The sequence below is a fragment of the Furipterus horrens genome, unplaced genomic scaffold (genome assembly GCF_987537825.1).
Source record: "Furipterus horrens unplaced genomic scaffold, mFurHor1.1.pri manual_scaffold_2, whole genome shotgun sequence".
Lineage (NCBI taxonomy): Eukaryota > Metazoa > Chordata > Mammalia > Chiroptera > Furipteridae > Furipterus > Furipterus horrens.
The window spans coordinates 90,014,879-90,034,708 of record NW_028327172.1 but is presented as its reverse complement, the minus strand read 5'-3'; the positions used below and the strand labels follow the sequence as shown (position 1 = coordinate 90,034,708).

The following is a 19,830-nucleotide window of genomic DNA, read 5'->3' as shown; positions in this document are numbered from 1 at the left end:
ATTTTCTAAATACAGATCTTTTAATTCCTTGGTTTAAATTTATTCCTAGGTATTTTATTTTTGGATGCAATTGTAAATGATTGTTTTTGTTTTTTTTTCTGATAGTTCATTATTGGTGTATAAAAATGAAACAAATTTCTGTATATTTATTTTGTATCCTGATACTTTATGAATTTATTTACCAGTTCCATAGTTGTGTGTGTGTGTGTGTGTGTGTGTGTGTGTAATCTTTAGGGTTCTCTCTATATAGTATCAATTGTTTGTAATATTTCCTTATATTTCTTTGTAATCCTATAGTGTCAGTGTCACTTCTCCTCTTTTATTTCTGGTTTTATTTATTTGAGCTCTGTCTCTTTTCTTTCATGAGTCTGTTTAAAAGTTTATCAATCTTTTTATCTTTTCAAAGAACCAGCTCTTTGTTCCATTAATCTTTTATATTGTTTTTTATACTCTATTTCATATATTTCTTCTCTGATCTTTATTACTTCCTTCCTTCTACACTTTGGGCTTTGTTTGTTCTTCTTTTTCTAGTTCCTATAGGTGTAAGGTTAGACTTTTTATTTGAGAGTTTTCTTCTTTCTTGAAGTAGCATTGTTATTGGTATGAATTTCCCTCTTAGAACTGCTTTGGCTGTGTCCCATCAATTTTGGGTTGTTGTGTTTTCATTTTCATTTGTTTTAAGGTATGTTTTGATTTCTTCCTCGATCTTACTGTTAACTTATTCATTGTTTAGTAGCGTGTTGTGTAGCCTCCAAATGTTTGTGTATTTTCCAGTTTTCTCCTTGTAATTGATTTCTAGTTTCATACCATTGTGGTTGGAGAAGATTCTTAATATAATTTCAGTCTTCTTAAATTTATTGAGACTCTCTTTTTGACCTAACATGTGGTCTGTCCTGGAAAATGTTCCATGTGCACTTGAAAGGAATGTATGTTCTGCCTCTTTGGAATGAATGCTCTAAAAAATCATCAATTAAATCCATCTGGTGTAATGTGTCATTTGAGGCTGCTGTTTCCTTGTTGATTTTCATTCTGAAAGATCTGTTCATTGATGTCAATGGGGTGTTAAAATTCCCTACTATGACTGTCTTACTCTCAGTCTCTCCCTTATGGCCATCAAGATTGGCTTTATGTATTTAGGTGCTCCTACATAGGGTACATCATTTTTTTAAAGTATATTTTATTGATTATGTTGTTAGAGTAGTTTCAATTTTTTCCCCTTTGCTCCCCTCTGCCCAGTATCCCCCCTCCCTCCAGCAATCCCACCACCCTTGGTTCATGTCCATGGGTTGTGCATATACATTCTTTGGCTTCACCCTTTCCTATATTATTCTTAACTTCTTCCTGTCTAGTTTGTATTTACCAATTATACTTCTTAATCCGTGCACCATTTCCCCATTTCTCCCCCTTTCCCCTCCCATCTGATAGCCCTTCAAATGATCCCCAAACCTATGATTCTGTTCTTATTCTGGTTTGCTTAGTTAGATTTTGTTCTTATTTTTTAGATTCAGTTGTTGATAGTTGTGAGTTTGTTGTCATTTTAATGTTCATAATTTTTTTCTTCTTTTTCTTAAGTAAGTCCCTTTGACATTTCATATAATAATAGCTTGGTGGTGATAAGCTCCTTTAGCTTTATCTTATCTGGGAAGCACTTCCTCTGCCCTTCCATTCTAAATGAGAGCTTTGCTGAATAGAGTAATCTTGGTTGTAGGTCCTTGATTTTCATCACCTTGAATACTCCTTGCCAGTCCCTTCTTGCCTGCAAAGTGTCTTTTGAGAACTCAACTGATAGTCTTATAGGCACTCCTTTGTAGGTTATTCTCTGCTTTTCTCTTGCTGCTTTTAAGATTCTCTCTTTATCTTTCACCTTTGGCATTTTAATTATGATGTGTCTTAGTGTAGTCTTCCTTGGGTCTAGCTTGTTTGGGACTCTCTATGCTTCCTGGACTTCTATGTCTATTTTCTTCATCAAATATGGGGAGTTTTTCTTTATTATTTTCTCACATAAGTTTTCAATTTCTTGCTCTTCCTCTTCTCCTCTGGCACTCCTGTGGTTTGGATGTTGGCATGTTTAAAGTTGTCCCAGAGGTTACTAAGCCTCTCCTCATTTTTTTCAATTCTTGTTTCCTCATTCTGTACTGATTGACTATTGTTTTTCTCCTTATGTTCCAAATCATTGATTTGAACCCCGGTTTCCATCCCTTCACCATTGGTTTTGTGTGGATTTTCCTTTGTTTCACTTAGCATAGACTTCACTTTTTCCCTTATGCCATGCTCAAGCATATCTGTCAAGCCTGTGAGCATCTTTATCACCAGTGTTTTGAACTCTGCATCTCTTAGGTTGACTATCTCCTTATCTGTTAGGTTGGCTATCTCCTCATCGCTTAGTTCTCCCACTGGAACCTTGATCTGTTCCCTCTTTTGGGCCATACTTCTCAGTCTCCTCATCTTGATAGGCTTGTGTTTGTTTGCCTCTGTGTCTTAGGTAGAGCTGTCACTCCTGTTACATTGTAAGGGGCAGAGCCTTAGGTTTCTCATCAGTACAGGGCGTCCTGTTTCACCATGTTGTGGTGCTGTATGTAGGGGAAGGGTCTGAGAGGGAACAATATCACTTGCTCAGCACTTGCCCCTTTTCCAGGCAATTCTCCCACTTTGTATGGGACAGGTGCCTCTCTAGTTGTTGCCCTGGCTGTTGTTCCCAGAGTGGGTGGGTCTGCAGACGTCCTAGGACCACAGGTGGCCCTTTAAACAAGTGGACTCTGCTGAGAGACTGGCTGTTTCTTCCTCCACCCCAATCTCCACTGGTTTGCACAGTCTGAAGCAATTAGGCTTTATTTTCCCCAGCCCTGGGACTGTGAGCTGTGTGGTCTGGTCTGGTGCTGGGAGTGCTCTCCAGGTGTCCCTCCTGACTTTTTAAAACGCATGACTGCTCTTTCCGACAGCCTGCCACTGCCACCACTGCTGCTGCCACCAGACCACATCCTCTCTGCCCTGGCTCTGCCCCTCCTACCTGTCTCGATGAGTATTTCTTCTTTATATCTTTGTTTGTTGGACTTCCATGCAGCTTGATTTTCTGGAACTTCTGGTTGTCTCTAGTTTTGAGGTAGTTGTATTCCTTCTTAGTTGTGGAGGGAGACACAGCTTGTCTGTCTAGACTCCATCTTGGCCAGAAGTCCTGGGTACATAAATTTTTATAAGGATTATATTCTCTTGTTAGATTAATCCCTTTATCATTATGAAATGCCCTTCTTGTCTTTTATCATAGCCTTTGTTTTAAGGTCTATTTTCTCACATATAACTGTTGCTATCCCAGCTTTCCCTCACCACTTTCCATTTGTATAAAATATCTTTCTCCTTTCTTTTACTTTTAGTTGGTGTGTATCTTGCATTGTGAAGTGGGGGGTCTCTTGTAGACAGCATGTGTATGCATCTTTTTTTTCTTATCCACTCAACTGCCTCTATCTTTTGACTAGAACATTTAAGCCATTTATTGTACATTTAAAGTGATTAATGATAGGTACATATTTAATGCCATTTTATTTTTTTAATTATGTTCTTCTGTTTCTTCTCCTGCTCCTTCTCCTTCTCTCCTTCTCCTCCTCCTCCTTCTTCTCCTCCTCCTCCTTCTTCTTTTTCTTCTTCTTCCTCCTCTCCCCCTCACTCTCCCTCTCCCTCTCCTTCTTCTTCTTTAGGCAGGCCCTTTAACATTACTTGTAGTGCTGGTTTGGTAGTCACCAACCCTTTATCTTTTTCTTGTCTGGAAGCTCTTTATTTCTTCTCCAATTTTAAATGATAACTTTTCCAGTCCTTGCTTTTCATCACTTTGAATATTTCATGCCAGTCCTTTCTGGCCTGAAATGTTTCTGTTGAGAAATCAGCTAAGCTCCCCTGTAGGTAACTAACTGACTTTCTCTTGCAGCTTTAACCTTTGCCATTTTAATTATGATGTGTCTTGGTGTGGGCCTGTTTGGATTCATTATGTTTGGGACTCTCTGCACTTCCTGGACTTGTATGTCTTCTTCCTTCACCAGGTTAGGGAAGTTTTCATCATTATTTCTTCAAAGAGATTCTCGATCCCTTGCTCTCTCTCTTCTCCTTCTAGTACACTTATGATATAGATGTTGTTATGATTCACGTTGTCTCAAAGGTCCCTTACACTATTCTCATTTTTTAAAATTCTTTTTTCTTTTTACTTCTCTGATTGGGTGTTTCTTTCTACCTTGTCTTCCAAATCACTGATTCAATCCTCTGATTCATCTAACCTACTGTTTGTTCCTTCCAGTGTATTCTTCATTCCAGATATTGTATTATTTATTTATGACTGGTCCTCTTTTATGATTTCTATGTCCTTTTTCATGCTGCTGAGCATCTTTTATAGCCATTACTTGGAACTCTATATCTAATAAATTGCTTGGCTCCATTTCACTTAGCTCTTTTTCTGGATATTTCTCCTGTTCTTTCATTTGGGCCCGTTTCTTTGTCATCCCTTTTTGGCTGCTTCTTTCTGTTTGTTTCTATGTATTAGGTAGATCTGCTATGACTCACAGTCTTTGTGGAGTGGCTTATGTTGTAGGTTTCCTGTGGGGAACAGTGATGTGGTCTCTTTGATCGCCTGAGCTGAGTGCTCCAGGAATGTTCCTTGTGTGATTTATGTAGACCTTCTTTTTGTAATTGAGTCTTGATTGCTATTGGCCCATTTATGTGCATGATCGACCCTCAGGCTCACTGACTGTGAACCTCCACCATGACCACAGCATGTGAGCTGCTGTGCGGTTGCTGGCCACACGAAATGAAATTTGCCTCAGCAATGTTTAGTGCCTGCTGAGAGCTCCCTCTAAATATGCTGCTGGTGAAGCTTATTGGATTGTGTTCTGATGTTGCCTGAAGCTGGCCACTGGGTGTCTTAGTTCTGGGCCTCTTGAGAGGGATCTGGTGCAGACAAATGTCAGATCCTGCCTTTGAGTGGCCCTGGACAACCTGTTTGGAGCGACAAGCAATCCACTGTTTGTGGCTGCCTCTGCTGGGGCCTGGATACACACAGGAAGGACCAAGCTGCACACCAAGACCAGCTTTTACCAGTACCAGCCTGGAGCAGATCTCTTTCTGCCTTCCAGCTGCCTGTTAGGCTCAGTCACTGAAATAGTCTATGGCTGTACTCTAGTTGCATGTACTCAAGATTCATGGTGAGTCACCAGGAAGGGGTGAGTGGTGTTTACCAGATTGATACAGGTTCAAAGTCGGTGGCAGCACTGGGTCTGAGACCACTCAGCAAATGTCCCCTGGTATACCAAGTCTAGCTGCTACCCACCTTTGTGTCAGGGATTAGTTCCAGGGAGTCATCAGGGTAAGGCCAGCAGTGTTTATCTCACTCAAACAGACCAAGATTTGGTCATGTTAAGGGAGGGTGTGCAAGGGGAAAATGGCCTCTGTTATAGAGACACACAGCTTCATCTGTCTCGGATTATGCTGGGAAGAGATAGAGTTAATCAGGGTAGGGCTGCCAGAAGTCAGTAAGATGGGGATAGTGGATCTTCTGTGAGGGGAGGTGCTGGTCAGGCTTCCAAGAATATGGAGTGTGTGTCCCTGCCTCAGAGTCACACCTCTCAGTCTGTCCCAGATTTTGCCTTTATTTTGGCAGAGCAGAGCCACTAGGAGTTGAGTGTGTGGGATCTCCAGAACTAGAGGTCTGCCAGAAGCTCAGGGTGGTCCTGGTGGACCTCCTGTGAAGGGAAAGCACCAGTCAGGTTCACGGCAAAGGGAGGGGAATGGTCCCCAGAGGAATGGCTTTGGAGCCACGCAACTCAGTTACTGACACTCCCTGAGTCTGCCCAGACATCTACACCCCAGTCTAGGCAGCTGAGTCCTAAGCAGGTTGTTAGCTGTGCAGGGTTGGGTGAGAGGGAGTTGAGAGGGTGGAGTCCTCTAGGCTGATGCCACTCAGAGGGGAGTGCTCCACCCAAGAAAGATTGTGTCTGTGGTATGGAAAATTCACCACAGGTATCCTGGCAGCTGTCCCTTCATCTTCCTCCCCAGATCCACAATCCCCAGACCCTCCTCATGACTAGTCCGCTCTGCCCTCCCTCCATTTCAGCCTAGGGTGAGTGGCTGCAAACCTAATTTTCTGTGTTGGCCCTTTCAGAGGGTACTCGTGTCTCTATCGAACTCCCATGTTTGGCTGGTGGACAGAAACCCTGCTGCTTTTCACAGCCAGATGTTAGGTGGGCACCTCTTTCCAGCTCTGGCGTCTGGGCTAGGGAACCTGGCTTGGGGTTCAGACCCCATACTTCTCAGGGGGTACCCCCCATAGCTGAGATATCCCTCCAGAACCTCAGCCACTGCCCGTGGGAGTGAAGCCAACCCTTTTCACGTTTTCATCCTTCCTACCCATTTTGTGCAGCTTCTTGTGTAAATCCTTGGTTGTAAGATTGCTCGTTAGCTAGTCTTCAGTTCGTTATTTGTGGGGGCATGCCCTGGCTCAGTGAAAACTCTCTGTCCAGCAGAGGTTTTGGGATTGCAGATGAGGAAATATGAGTTAACCTGGACATTGATTTCTGTCTGGGAGGAAGAGAGATGGCAGTTCTCTCTAGAGGAGAAAAACTTTGAACTCCCTTTCCTTATGCCTTTTATTGAGAAAGGTATGTACAGGGGTATACAGTCAGGATTCATAAATCACCAATTAACCCCAAATGCTTTGGTTACTATTAACTTCTAGGGATTACGGATAACAATGAAAGGAGCACAGTGATCACTTTAGGTCAAGGTCCGACAGATTCTCTGGTGCCAAAGGGTCACCAGCTGAGAGCAGAGCAGGCTTCAAGCATAATATACATTCTTTAAGCCTGATTTCCCATAGGGATCCCTGGTGCAATTATCAGGTTATGCCTGCTTCCAGCTTTCCTGGTTTTCCAGTTGAGACTTACAGGCCTTATGCAAGGCCTAGCTCACAGCGAGGCTACAGTTCACAATTCCACACAAAGTGGTCCGCTACAGTTGTTCAGTATGATTTTTCTATAATATAGTTGTATTTCCAGTTTGGTCTATGGGAGGAAGTGAGTATAGCTTCCACTTACTCTGCCGCCATCTTGGATCCTCCCTTAAAACCAATGTTTTGAACTACGTATTTGGTAGATTGCTTGCCTCTGTTTCATTTAGTTCTTTTTCTGTAGTTTTCTCCTGTTCTTCATTTGGGACATGTTTTTTTGTCCCCTTATTTTGGCTGAATCTGTTTTTGTTTCTATGTATTAGGTAGATCTGCTAGGTTTCCTGGTCTTTGCAGAGAGGCCTTGTGTAGTAGGTGTCTACTGGGGGCCAGTGATGCAGTCTTCCTGATCACCTGGGCTGGGTGCTCAAGGAGGGTCCCTTGTGTGTGTTGTGTGGGCCCTCCTGTTGTAGTTAAGTGTTGGTTGTTGTTGGCATGTCAGTAGGTGGGGTTCACCCTCAGCCTGACTGGCTGTGAATATTAGCCACAACCTGAGTGTACAAGTTGCTGTGTGAGGTCTGGGCCCATATAGCAGTATTTGCCCCAGCAGGACTCTGGTGCCTGCTGGTACCTCCCTTTTCCTGTGCCATTTGTCGAGCTAATCAGGTGGTGCTCTCGAGTGGTTTGTAGCCAGCCACAGGGAGTGTTGGTTCTGGGGCCTCTTGAATGGGATCCTGTGCAGTCCCAGGTCTCCTTCTGTCTATGACTGACCCAGGCCCATGGGTAACTGCTTTAAAGCCATTCGTGGTTAGTAGCTGCCTATGCTGTGCCTGGATGTACACTGGAGAGGCCATGATGCAAAGCGGCTGCTCAACAAAAGGCACAGGGCATACCCAAGGCCAACCACTGCTGTCTGCCAGTTGCCCATAAGGCACAGTGGCTGAAAGAGGCTCTGGGTATGCAAATAGGGTGGGCTTGCGTCTCAGGAAGTCACCAGGGTGGAGTGAGTGGTGTTTCTCAGGTTGATGTAGATTCTTATTTAATGCCTGTGCAGAGCCTGGGGCTTGTCATCAAGAGGCAAAGGGCACACCAAGGCCAGTCACTGCCTGCCTGTGGCTTGTGGACTTTTGAGAGTTTTTTAAAAAGACTACAGTGTGGGCTGAGGTCAGATGCCTGCTGTTAAAAGAGCCTCTGGTGGTACTCTGCAAGTTGGGAGAGCTGGGGGTCTCAGGGAGTTGTCAGGGATTGGTGAGTGGTGTTCACCAGGTTAATGCAGATGCAGATATGTTACCAGCCTGTGCCTGTAGGCCCCGTGGCAGGAGGGCTCAGCATAGGGACAATGACGCTGTTCCTCCAGCCCTTGCTCCAAAGCCACAAAATTCAGCCTCTCCCAGTATGGTGTCCCTTGAGCCACTGTCCCTTCACTGGAACTTAGGGCAAATGTTTCTGAGTGAGTCTGTGCTCAGGCCCTTCAAGAGACCACATGGGTTTCCAGCAGCCCCGCATCTCATCCGGATGGCGTCCGAATGGATGGGATCCCTGCTGATTGTTGCAGCCAGATGTTGTGGGGGCTCCTCTTCCTAGCACTGGTGTTTGGACTAGGGAGCCCATCATGGGGCTTGGACCCCTCCCTGTTCAGGGGTTACCTCTACTACTGAGATATCCCTCCCTATTCTCAACTGCCACACATGGATATGGGACCAGCGCATTTATTGTTTCTGCCCCTCCTACTAGTCTCAATGTGACTTCTTTATATCCTTAGTTATAGGATTTCTGCTCGGCTAGCCTTCAGGTAGCTCTCCAGGTTTATTGTTATATTGTCACAGAATGGGGATGTCCAAAAATCCCCAGAGACAGCGGGTTGGGGGATGGGGAAAAGGAAACAGCTTTTAAGATGCCTTCACATGCCTGTGGCTAGTGGCTAGTGTCTTTGTTACACAAATGGCTTTGATACTTCCAAGGCCCCAAGAAGATGGGAGGGGTTTTTTGGACCATGGAATGGTACAGAGAGCACACAGAGCCTGTACAAGGTTCTGTGAATGGTCAGAACTGGTTACCATGCCCACTGCGTCACAGGACACAGTCAGGGATTTAAAAATAAGCGGCAAACATTTTAGAAAGAGAACACCATGCAGCTTTGAAAGGAAAGGGAGAACTCTATGCAGTTTACAAGGGGGCTGGGAACTCCACGAGGTTCTGCATTAAGAGCTGGAGGGCACCACAACACAGGAAAAACCTCCCCAATCAGGATCGAATAATTGGGAGCTGCCGGTAAAGCTAAACTGTGTCTGGGAAATAGGAACACAGTATCTCTAACTTTTCTAAAACTAACCTGGTTTGGTAGGGGGAGACAGAACTATGTGTTTGTGGGTGTTTTAAAGAAAATAAGACTTGACGGCAAAAATCCACAAATAAGCTAAATCTATATAACCATTAAATAAACAATTCTTTTTCTTTTCACTAAACTCTGGTATTGAGAGTTATGCTTCTGGCGGCGGGCAATCGGGCCCCTAATAACTGAACAGCCCATGGGTTCTGTTTCAATTCGGAGCAGCCCGTGCGTTCTCTTACAATATAATTTAGTTGTAATTTTGATGTGGTTGTGGGAGGAGGTGAACACATCATTTTCCTACTCTTCTATCTTGATTGGAAGCTCTTGAAATTATTCTTGTATTACCCACAGATATTTCAGATGTACTGTTGCTTATCATTAATAATATTCACAAAAATGTAACAAAAATTTTTTTTAAAGATTTTATTTATTTTTAGAAAGAGGGGAAGGGAGGGAGAAAGAGAGGGAGAGAAACATCAATGTGCAAGAGATACGTGAATCAGTTGCCAACCAGAAACCTGGCCTGCCACCCAGGCGTGTGCCCCGACTAGAAATCGAACCATCAATCTTTCAGTTCATAGGCCAGCATTCAATCCACTAAGCCACAATAGCCAGGGCTAACAAAAAATTTTAACTTAACTATTTTAGTTTGTTTTACAATTGGTGAGCCAATATTGATACTTTATTGTTAACTGAAGTCCATAGTTTACATTAGGGTTCACTCTTTGTGCTGTACATCCTATGGGTTTTGACAAATATATGATGCCATATATCTACATATCATACAGAATATTTTCATTGCCCTAAAAATCTTCTGTGCTCCACCTATTCATTACTTTCCTTTTTTCAACCCCCTCCTGAACCCCCAGCTCCTGGACATCATTGGTCTTTTTACTATATCCATAATTTTGCCTTTTCCAGATGTCATATTGGAATCACACAGTATGTATTCTTTTCAAATTAGCTTCTTTCCCTTAGCAATATGCAACTAGGGTTCTTCCAATGTTTTTTTGTGACTTAATAGCTCACTTCTTTTTATCTCTGGATAATATTTTATTGTATTGGTGTACCTGTCAGTTTGTTTATCCCTTCATTTTTTTTTTTTTTTGACTGTCCTAAATTGTTTATTAGGAAAGAATTTTACAAGCATCCCTCAGATTAGCGGTAATGGTGGAGCTGGAGAGTATTGTGCCTTCTCCAAGCGGCGCGGCGAGACCCACCGATGGTGTGGTGGAACTTGTGGCCCTTCCCAAGGCCACGGCTCTTGCGGCCCGCAGATGTCAGCCCTCCCATCTCCCTGTGCTTGTGGACCGGTTTGGTGATCCACCGGGTGTCAGGATTCCTTCTGATAGCCTTATGGAATGGATCAATGAGGATAACCTCAAAGAATTTGTATGTGGAATCTTCACCGACCCAGTAAGGATTCAGGACTCTCAGAGCCCCACAGTGGCGCCCAGCTCTCTCCTCAGCAACAGGCTAAAGGCTTCGGGTGAACTTTAGCTGGTTGACACCATGATGGACAGGCTTGCCATAGGTGGCACCCTTGGGAACAGGGCGTTTGCGGCCACCACGGCGCACACGAATCCGATATATGACATAACCCTGCTTGGCCTTGTATCCCAGCCTGCGCGCTTTATCAGGCCTGGTGGGGCGGGGGGCCCTGTGGAGCGCAGAGAGCTGGCGGTACTGCCAGCAGCGCACCCGGAGAAGGAAGCGCATCACATCGGACTGCTTCTTCCTCCACAGCTCCTGGATGTACTTGTAAGCGCCCATCTTGGCTTACTTGCGCCGCGCTGCAGACAGGCAAAGCTCCGAGGACGAAGAACCCCTGAGCCTCGATGGCTCAGGTGAAAGGAGATCAGCGACGGATGGAATAGTGAATATTTCCGACACAGCTTACCTGATGGCTGCGGCCAGTGTTTATCCCTTCACTTATAGGATATCTTGGTTGCTTCTAAGTTTTGGTAATTATAAATGAAGCTGCCATAAACATCAATGTACAGGTTTTTGTGTGGATATATATTTTCAACTCATTTGGGTAAATGCTGAGGAGGACAATTGCTTAATTATATGTTAAGAGTGTGTTGAGTTTTGTAAGAAACTGCTGAACTGTCTTCCAAAGGGGCTGTACCATTTTGTATTCCCATCAGAATTAATCAGAGTTCCCGTTACTCCACATTCTTGATAGCATTTTGTGTTGTCAGTGTTCTGAATTTTAGCCACTCTAAACAGGTATATAGTAGCATCTCATTGTTATTTTCATTTGTGATTCCTCATTGACAAATGATGCTGACATCTTTGTATTTGGGCATTTGCCATCTGTTTATCTCCTTTGGTGAGGTGTCTGGTAAGGTCTTTGGTCTATTATTTAATTGGATTGTTTATTGTCTTATTGTTGGGATTTAAGTGTTCTTTGTATACTGTATTTTGGATACCACTTCTTTATCAGATATGTGTTTTGCAAATATTTCTTCCAGTCTATGTCTTGTCTTTTCAGCCTTTTAATAGTGTCTTTTACAGAATGGAAGTTTTTAATTCTAATGAACTTCTATTTATCAATTTTTTCTTTCATGTATTATGCCAAAAAATCATTGCCAAACTCAAGATCACTTATATTTTCTCCTATGTTTCCTATAAGTTTTATAGTTTTTCATTTTACATTTAGGTCTATAAGATTGAGTTAATTTTTGTGACCCATGTCAGGTCCATGTCTAGACTAATTCTTTTGCATGTTACTGTCCAATAGTTGTTTTATTTTCAAAATGATTAAATAATTTATTTAATTTTTAAATATTTTCTAAATCTAAAGAAGCTGCACTCTAATAAACTATAAGAAAACTGAACTTGACAGTATACTCTGTTGGCAAGGCTCTCATACATATGCTAGTAGGAAAGCAAAATGTTATCACCCAAGTGGAGAAGAGTTTTCAATATCTACAATATCTACATATACATTATTACAAAGATGCAATAATCAATACAGTGTGGGACTGGCAAAATGACAGACTTCATATGCTCATAAATGCGAGAGTTTATTTCTAGTCTATTCACTAGTCTATGAGTATATATATACAGTAAAATTGAAAGCTGAGTATCAAAGAGATATTTACTTATACATGTCATGTTACTGGACAGGGGCCTTGCCCTGAGTGGTTCTGCCTGGGGTCAGTTGGTAGTGTATGGGTTCTTGACTTTGTGTAGAAAAGATTTCACAACACGAGTCCAGGTGACTATGTGGCTACATTTATTAAAGCTAGTGAGAGTGAAACAAGGAAGGGCTTAGCAGAGAAGAAGCAACAAGAGAGCCTAGTCAGTGCTCTGCTTTGGCTCCCTAGAAAAGTGATAGGAAAGAAGTGAGCTTATGCAGGGCTGCTTTTAGCTCACTGGAAAGTCAGAGAAAAAGAGGATCAAGGGGTAAGCTCAGGTAGAGTTTTTGCTGCCCACTGCTCCTTTGGGTGCAAGTCTTATGGGACCCCTTATAGTTTAGGAGAGAAATAAGAAATTCGTGCCTGGGAAGGGGCATGGGTGTGCTCTAAAGCAAGCCTGCATTGAGTTTTTGTCCTGAGGGCTTGATTTTTGTTTTCTGCATGTGAGAATCTTAGGGGAGGGTTTCAGCAGAATATTCATCAGCTTTCCAGGTGCATTTGTAATATACTGATGCTTCAAATGAGCACCATAGAGGGGGTTTGGGAATATTCTTTGGTCTGTTTTACTGCTTTACTTTTATTTTGGGTCTGTTTGGCTTTTAATGGAGTTTTTGTTATTTGTTCACCTGACTTCATCTGTCCTTGGGTTTAGCTGGCACAAATGACATTAATTGGGACTCTGTTCTCTATTTTCCCAGACTAGGGAGATTTAAGCTAAGTATTCTCTGGTTAGGGAGGAGAGGTATGAACATTCGCTCTCAAGTGTCCTTGGTTAGGGGAGATAAGGTCTTGCGATTCATCAGTTGGCTGTAAGTTGCTCAAACTGTTTGGCCTTATTTAATTTTCTTGTCTCAGTTTCCCTATTCCACTTGCCCAGGAATTTTCCTAGCTTCTTACTATCCTGTCTCATTCATAGCAGCACTACTATTCACAATTACCAAGAAGTGGAAGCAATCCAAGTGTCTGTTGGCACATAAATGAATACACAAAATGTGGTATATCCATACAATGGAATATTACTGTACCATAAAAAAAATTCTGATACAGGCTAGTGCATGGATGAAAACTGAAAACATTATGCTAAGTGAAAGAAGCCAGTCACAATAAAATGAATACTGTTTGATTTCACTTAAATGAGTTATCTAAAGTAATCAAATTCATAGAAACAAAGTAGAATTGTGGTTACTGGAAGGAAAGGAGCAAGAAAAGAAGTAGTTTTTTTTTAATAGGTATAGCTCTTTGGTTTTTCCAGATAAAAAAAAATTCTGGATATCTGTTTCTCAATAAAGTAAATATACTTAGCACTACTGAACTGTACACTTAAAATGGTTAAGATGGCAAATTTTATGTGTTTTTTACCACAATTTAAAAAACACAACAAAAAATCCTAAATATGCTTTTACCCTTTGACCTAGCAATTCAATTCTTGGAATTTACTGTTAAGAATCTTTCAACAGAATAAAAATTTATTGCAACATTATTGTAATTACAAAACATTTGAAAATTATTTAAAAGTTCAAACATAAGATTGGTTGACAAAACTATGATAGGTAAATCCAGTAGAGTACAATATAGTTGTTAAAAAAAAAAAAAAGGAATAAGTAAGATCTCTATAATATAGGGTGATTTGCAGTTTACACTATTAAGTTAAAAATAGAAAGATGTGAAGTGGAACCCTGAGTGTGATCAGCATGTTTCTTTCCCTCTCTGTCTCCTCCCTTTCCCTTCACTCTAACAATAAATAAATAAACGTTTTAAAAAAAGAAATACCAAATAGATCTAGATACAGTATTGCATTAATAAATGATGAAAATTACAATATAAATGATAAAGATTTATATGATGAAAAAATATTTTCTGGGATAAAATGTTTATTATATGTGACTCCTTGACAATAAACATGACATAAAATTTATGGCTCAATTCTGAATCTAATGCTTTAAAAACATTAGTAATAATTTCAATGCGATGCAAAGTTTCTCCAAATTGAAATTAATTTTTTAACATCTGAAAAACAATAATGCAAGAAAGGTCAATTAATTTAGCAATACTAGCAATAGGACATACATTATGAGAAAACTTTTATTATAACAATATCATTAGGTATTTTTCCAAAATTAAGACAAGAAAAATTAATTTAATGAAATACATGTATAATAACTTATAAATTGTATATGACTTCATCATCTATCCAAACATTGCTGGCTCATCATGAGAATACCCAGGCATGTGCAATAATCATTAATTTATCTTGGATTTTTTTTTTTTACTTTAAGTCATACAAAAATTGTAGCTTTACATATTTTTAATTTTGTCATTAGAGAGTGTATTTGTCAAGATAAGAGGATAGAGTATATTTAACAGTTAGTTAGCTTTCAAATAATTCAATTTTGACATGTGATAGGTGAGCCTTCATTTGTACTCTGACCTGGCCCAGTAAATACCAGGGGTGGACTGTTCCTTCCATTTCTCTTTAGGTAGCTATTTTGATTTGGTTTTGATCCTTTCATTTTTTCTATTTGAAAGTGTAGAGATGTATAATGTATAAAATGTTCATCCAAAAAGGTAACATTCTATATGTAATATTCTATAGCTAGTTTTTTTAAAAAAGACTTTACTTATTTTTAGAGAGAGGGGAAGGGAGGGAGAGAGAAAAACAATTAGTTGCCTCTCACACGCCCCCTACTGGGGATCTGGCCCACAACCCAGGCATGTGCCCTGATGGGGAATTGAACTGGTGACCTTTCGAACTGGCAACCTTTTGGTTTGCATACCAGTGCTCAATCCACTGAGCCATGGCATAAAATCTTGAAAAGAAAAGAAAAAAGGAAAGGAAAAAGAAAATGGCACTATATAGCAGGAGAGAATGGAGGAATACACTTTGATATTGCTTGTGGAGTTTATTAAAAGACTGTTTTAAGGGGACTCAATATAGTGCTGTATCCCACCTCAAGTTGGATGTGGGAAGGAGCACAGGCTGCCAAGAGGATCTTGGTCACACATGGGTGACATAAGGGAAGAGGCCCCCACACTTAACTCTCATTCTATTGTGGGGTTTTTATGAACAGATGAATTAAGCTTGCTGGAAGTTAAAATAAGACACCCTGTGTATACAGGTTTCTCCCCAGAAGGACTGGACATTTCCAACTCCAGTTGCTCAAGGAAGAGGACAGACCTGAGAAGGGAAATGGGAACTCAGGAAATGGGACTCTGGCTCTGTCCCTCTGAGGCCTGAAATTTGATGGATCTAAACTGGATTGTGGATGCTCCCCTGTTTAAAACCATTCATGTATGTGAATAATTTACTGTGGTTTACAAATCCTCTGAAATCTGGCCTCACCCCTCACTAGACGCATTCCTTCCTTCCAGGATACTAACAAACTGCTAAGTAGCCTCCTGCACATAACATGCCACGTCACATTTTAAACAGAGTATGCCATATCCTATTTACCTGGTTATCCACCATCATCTCTTAAAATGAAACTAGGTGTCAATTCTTCCAAGAAGCCTTCTTTGGCCACCACAAGGCTGGATTAGGTAACTGTTTGATGTACATAATTTGCGCCCTAGTACTTGGCACATTGTATTATAATTGTTTGTCCGTCCCCCTCACCAGGGTACAAGTTTCTCAAGCACATGGACCTTGTCTTAGTTATCCTATCCCCAGCCCACAATATCCTAGTTCAGAGATAGAAGGGAACACCACCATGCCTTTTTCCTTCACCCCAAACCCTCTCTGTACACACGTCACCTCTATTTTACTGTCACCACGTAGGATGAATTGAAATGAGGCCCAAGAGTCTGGCTTCTCCAACTCATTAGTCCTGCTTTCCAGCCCTCCCCTTCACCCACCTACTCCATAAAATGAGGGAACAATCCAAACTAGGAGCACCAGAGGGAGCTCTCAGGCAAAGGACTAGAGAAAGCATTGTAAACCTAAATTCCAAGTTCATCACATCATTTGTCCATTGCTCAAGAACCTACAGTGTCTCCCCTTTGCCTACTCTATCTTAAAATCCAAGTTCCTTCCCCATGACCTAACTCCATCTCATCTGCATAAGCTCCCACATACATGCACCCTCTACCCTGTGGGATTTCTAGTTAGCCATGTAACACACTTTATTGAGTTCCAGCTGTTTGAGTATAGGGGGTGCCAACAGCTGGTGGTAGAGGCTAAACATCTCAAGGCACTCCAAATAAACATGTAATAGAAGTGAAAGTACTGGGTTTTCTCTGTAAATTTAATTTTAATCCATGACATGTAGCCTCCCATTCAGTGCCATCTTCTAGCTAGATGGTTATTTTGAAACTCTTCTTATCAGAAATTTTGCAGTTGTTATTTCTTTAATCTCGTCCCTCTCTCTTTGCTTGTACCATTGCCCTGCCTGGAATGATCTTTCCCTCACTCCTCCCCTGTCTAAACCTAACTTCTCATTGAAGCCTCCACACGTCCAGAAATTGTGGCTAGTCCTGGCTAGTGCAGGCAGAGATACACAATAATGCTCTCTTTTCTGAATCCCTGTTGACCTTCATGTTTATACCTCATCATTCAGTGGTATTCAATCCACTACTTTCATTTCCATTATATGTTTACTTAATTCAGATGTAAATTATTACAGGTATAGTGCATAGGTTTTGGAGTTAGATAAATCTTTGCTCAAATTGTAGTTCCTTGGGGCGATAAAAAATTTCTGGAACTCTACAGTGGTGATGGTTGCACAACATTGTGAATATACTTCATGCCACTGAATTGTACGCTTAAAATGGTTAAAAGGGTAACTTTTATGTTATGTGTAATTTATCACAATAAAGCAATGTAGTTTCATCACTCACAGGCTGTGTGACTTTATGTCATGTAATTCTTTGTGCTTTGATTTCCTTGTTTTTTGTTGCAAAGATCAAGATAAATATCGGTGATGAAAATGATCCATAAGTGAAACATCTAAGTTGTGTGAAGCACTGTACAAATGTTAAATATGAGCAGCTTCTTCCTTCATTCTAGCACTGCCATGTTCACTCTGAACAGTCACTGTTCAGTCCTGTGCCCAAGCCTGGTCTGATCTAGCCAGAGATTTTTTGCTGACTTCAAATCCTGTGTTCTTTCCACTTTTCAAGTTTTCTTGAAGTCCCAGCTACTGGGATTTGGGTCAGAGAGGCAGTGAGCAGGCCCCTGGCTTGCCTCCTCTCTTCCCTTTCCTCTCACTTCCCTGCCCTCCTCTGAGATCAGCTGTGGCAACCTTAGTGAGGACCACTGCCCCACCAGGGTGCAGCAGAACAAGGCTCCTTCCTCATGGGTTCCTCCTGGGTTGCTCCAAGCTCTGTGTGGAAGGAAAAACAAATGCACAAGTGCCCTTCAGGGAGAAGAGGGGCCAAGAGACCCAGAACTGGCATCCCTAGGTTTCCCATAGACTCCTTTCCTTTAGACTAGCTGGCCTCTTCTCAAGGATAAGTCAGTCAAATTTAAACAGTTCTCTGGGGATATTCCTCCCCCTTGGATGGTGCTATTTTGGGGAGAGGATGTGAACTTCCATGAGGGGGAGAGATGTAAACTCCCTATATCCTGTCCCCAAACCCTCTCTTCAACATGGTCCACTCACCAAATTTTAGGTGGGAGGAGCAGGTGGGAAAAGATTTAGATCCTCAGAGGCCAGAGAACTGAGACCCAGGATTGCGGGCAGGAGGCCTCATTATTACAGCTGACAGGAGTGGGTCCTGCAAAGACAGAGGGAGACCCAGAAGTCCTCACCCCTATCCCAGTGCTGAACTCCAGGCTGGAAGGTCCTACCTTGATCCTTCCTTGATCAGAGGTCACTGTGCATCCAGAGGGCAACCCCCAGGAGGCAGCCTCAGCTCTCTGCCCACCTTACCCCCAACTCTGGAGGACCACTTTCCAGAGTGGAGAGGGAGCAGATGAAACTTGCTGCCAGCTTGTGCTAGAGAAGGCCTGCAGACCGGATTCGGGGCTTCCTGAGGGGCCCAGAATCCCCTGCACGAGCCCCTCCCACCAGGCTGCAAGGCCGCCTGAGCATTTATGGTAATGTCTGGGTTGGTGCAAGCAGCGGCAGCAGATGCCCCGCCTACCAGTGGCCATGGCTAGTCAAGAGCTGGGGAACAGAGACCGTTGGAACACCACGAAATCCAGTGAGCTAGGGTCCTGGGTGCTGGAGGACTGTCCACATGGAGAGGCCCCTGTGGTCGGAGGGGACAAGAGTGGCCGTCCCGTGTCTGAAAACACAGCAAGGTGGGGAGTAGGATGGGTTGGCTGTGACCACCCTCAACATACACCACCCACCCACTTCTGCCTCCTTCTTCTGGCTTAAGGGTGCCTACTCCCCAGGAAGAGTCCCTATACATCCACATCCTCTTTCTCTTTCTCACCACTCCCTGGCAGGGAAGGGGTTGAGAGGCAAGGCCAGCAAGCTCCCATGGGAGTCACTGGAATGCTGGGAGCCTGGGAACAGACTCTGCAGTCCCTGGGAAATCCAAGCTGTGGGAATCCTACCCACAGCCCCCTCCCCAGGATGGGCCAGTGATGCAGAGACTCTAGCTCCCCAACAGGGGGCTTTGTGTGAGCAGAACCGCCCCCACACACACCGCTCATGCCCCAGCCTGGCTGGACCCCAGAGTTCATAGGCCAGCTGTGAAGAAGACCCTCCTCTCCCTATGCCTGCTTCAACATAATCCTCATCATTGTGTCACTTGCCCCCTTCCCCTCCCCTTCTCTAGACTCATGTACAATGGGGCCTTTGCAGCCTCCAGCACTCAGGGTGGAGATGAACTCACTTTTTTTCCAAGTTTAAAAATAGCCCCTCCCATCCCTCCAAATCATCCTCCTTTTCTTCCACAGTGTTTCTGGGCACACCTCAATCCAGGCAGCTCCTGGGTCAGGTGCGAAGGCCAGGATAGAGGCTGCTTCCCGCCATTCAATCTCTTCCCCACATCTTCCACCCAGCCCCCAGTATCCGGTTTCCTGCCCTGATGATGTCCTCAGTAACGACTGCCTCCACCCTCCTCCCACCCAGTTTTTCATTTCTCAGCACTGTCTCCTCCCAACTCAGAACCCCATTCAGGAAAAATTCTAACCTCCTCTCCAACCCAGGCTGGACCCTATTTTCTGGCCAGTCCAGGGGTGTTCCCTAGCCTCCATAATTGTCAAGATTGCTGGGCGCCCCCCATCCACCCCTAGCTCCTTCTCACTGCAGCTGCAAACTTGTCTTTATCAGCTTCCTTCCTCAGCCCAGCCTGCAGTTCTCACATCCTCCTGGTCAAGGCCCCTGGGCCAGAAATGTGGGTGGAAGACCACTGTGCCCACTATGCTAGAGCTGAGGGAGGGCTCCTGGGTTCAAATCTCACCCCCACTAGCCCCGGGGAGCAGGCCCACCCTTGTCTTTTTACCTCCAGCTTCAGGAGTTGGGTGCCACTTTTCTCCACTTCTT

General features: G+C 43.0%; 1 long non-coding RNA gene and 1 pseudogene across 2 annotated transcripts; both read right to left on the bottom strand.

Moving 5' to 3' along the window:
• Positions 1-10,391: 10,391 nt before the first annotated feature.
• On the bottom strand, positions 10,392-11,181 carry LOC150019067 (large ribosomal subunit protein eL15 pseudogene; annotated as a pseudogene).
• Positions 11,182-13,901: 2,720 nt separating this feature from the next.
• LOC150019066 (uncharacterized) lies at positions 13,902-19,070 on the bottom strand. 2 transcript variants are annotated; one of them, XR_016509029.1, is made up of 3 exons: positions 18,180-19,070; positions 17,992-18,106; positions 13,902-17,712 (listed from the first exon to the last, which is right to left on the bottom strand). It is a non-coding gene; the product is annotated as an uncharacterized LOC150019066 (long non-coding RNA). The 2 variants fall into 2 exon arrangements; XR_016509030.1 differs by having other exon boundaries at positions 18,476-19,070.
• Positions 19,071-19,830: the final 760 nt, after the last annotated feature.